At 47.9% G+C, this 2448-nt stretch overlaps 1 pseudogene across 1 annotated transcript; it reads left to right on the forward strand.

Moving 5' to 3' along the window:
- The first annotated feature begins 489 nt into the window (after positions 1-489).
- Positions 490-1252, forward strand: LOC110322279 (annotated as a pseudogene). The gene has a single exon (XR_002380553.1). The product of XR_002380553.1 is annotated as a male-enhanced antigen 1 pseudogene (transcript).
- Positions 1253-2448: the final 1196 nt, after the last annotated feature.

A 2448-nucleotide genomic window follows, 5' to 3' on the forward strand; every position in this document is an offset into this window, starting at 1 on the left:
TATAGACTATATTGGTAATTCTCAGCTTGTCAGTGCAGAATCCAAATGCTTTTTTATCATGGAGAATAGAAGGCACACCCGTAACAGGAGACAGTGTGCTAAGGGACATAGCTCTAATAGGAAAGCATATGAAGCATTGCTTTTAGGTGACGACGATGATGATGATGATGATGATGATGATGGTGATTATCATTACTATTATTAACAATCCCAGAATGACTACTGGAATATAAATAGAGGTTTCAAAAAATGGCCTGTATGAATAGTGTACTGGCTGGTTTTGTGTCAGCATGACACAAGCTGGAGTTATCACAGAGAAAGGAGCTTCAGTTGAGGAAATGCCTCCATGAGATCCAGCTGTAAGGCATTTTTTTCAATTAGTGATCAAGGGGGATGGGCCCCTTGTGGGTGGGACCATCTCTGGGCTGGTAGTCTTGGGTTCTATAAGAAAGCAAGATGAGGAAGGTGCTGGTCCAGCTGTAGGCTGTGAGAGGCCCCTGTCCAGATGGCAACAGTAGTTCTAGGGGGAGACACCATGAGCCCTGAGCATATCTTCCCCAATCAGACTGAGGACTTAGGTCCGCATCAGGGTTCTACAGAAGGAACTGGAGATTGGAGCAGTGAAGAACCCGAGGAAGAGCAGGAGGAAACAGGAGCAGGCCCAGCAAGCTACTCGTACCAGCCCCTCAATCAAGACCCTGAACAGGAAGAGGTGGAATTGGCACCAGTGGGAGAAGATGGAGCCGCTGACATCCAAGATCGGACCCAGGCCCTGGGGCTTCATCTGCCAGACCCTCCATTGGAGAGTGAGGATGAAGATGAGGAGGGAGCCGCGGCATTGAGCAGCCACAGCTCTATCCCCATGGACCCAGAACACGTAGAGCTGGTGAAAAGGACGATGGCTGGAGTAAGCCTGCCTGCACCAGGGGTTCCTGCCTGGGCTCAGGAGATCTCAGATGCTCCGTGGGAAGATGTGGTGCAGAAAGCCCTCCAAGCCCGGCAGGCATCCCCTGCCTGGAAGTGACCAGAGAGTGGGCTGCCTTACCTCCCTACATTCCGAGCCAGGACCAGCACAGGACTAACAACTCTGGTCTTAACAGCCTTCTTCTTCCCATGTCCCTTTCACACCACGGCGAATCAGACCTCTCAGAGACCCACTTTATTCAGTTCTGTACATATGGGGACATCAGCCCAAGCCCAGCCCACCTTAGCATGTATCACTCTGTGGAGAATAAAGCACCCTATGTACACAGCCAAAAAAAAAAAAAAAAAAAAAAAAGAAGAAGAAGAAGCAAGATGAGCGGCTGGAGAGATGGCTCAGCGGTTAAGAGTACTGATTCTCTTCCAGAGGTCCTGAGTTCAATTCCCAGCAACCACATGGTGGCTCACAACCATCCGTAATGAGATCTGATGCCCTCTTCTTGGGTGTCTGAAGACAGCTACAGTGTACTTACATATAATAAATAAATAAATCTTAAAGAGCAAGTGAGAGAGCTACTCGCTAGCAAGAGAGCTAGCCAGTAAGTAACACCCCTCCATGGCTTCTTCATCAGCTCCTGCTTCCTGACTTCCTTTTTTGATGAACAGCAGTGTGGAAGTGTAAGCTGAATAAACCCTTCCCTCCACAACTTGCTTCTTGGTCATGATGTCTATACAGGAATAGAAACCCTGACTAAGACAAATTGGTACCAGAAGTGAGGTATTCCTGTGAAACCCTGACCATGTTTTGGGGAGGACTNTGGAAGGACTTTGGAACTTTGGACTAGAAGATCCATTTGGTGATAAGAGCTCTGTGGGTTGTTCTGTAGAAGCTTGGAAGATAATGTTGAGAATGGTGCAGAAGATGGAGGCCTGACTTGTGAAATTTCAGAGGGAAGATTAAAGACTCTTATCAGGGCTGTTGCTATTTTGATTGTGAAGATTCTGTGGTTTTGGTTAGCCGGGACTGAAGAATCAGCTGTGATTAACAAGATACCAGGACTACTAAAGCAAAAAACTTTGAATTACTGGGACTATTGATGCTGGTTAGCTGGAGCTAAGAAATTAGCGGTGATTAAGAAGAGACCAGCATCACTGAGGTGAAATCTTCTGGGAAGTGTTTTCTGAGNGCACAGAGGCTGTGTTCCAGAGATAGCCAAGGTTGTACCTTGTGCTGTGGCTGGACTTGGTAATGTCTAAGAGTCACCCAGGTGGTACTGGTTTTGCAGGCATGAGGAGGTCATGAAGAGCAGCCGAGGCCATGGAAGCACTCTGAGAGGCCATGGAAGGCCATTGGTGAAGGTGCAGCCTCAGTTGTAGTTGATGACCCAGGACTTGAAGAGGTCATGCAAAGGAGTTGAGGCTTGGCCCCACGAGCCTATTGGTGAAGCCTAGTTACAACAAAAGACAGCAGTGTTTTGGAGATGCCAGTACCATGAATGACCACCAAGAACAGCAACAGCAGTAGAG

Source organism: Mus pahari, chromosome 5 (genome assembly GCF_900095145.1).
Source record: "Mus pahari chromosome 5, PAHARI_EIJ_v1.1, whole genome shotgun sequence".
NCBI lineage: Eukaryota > Metazoa > Chordata > Mammalia > Rodentia > Muridae > Mus > Mus pahari.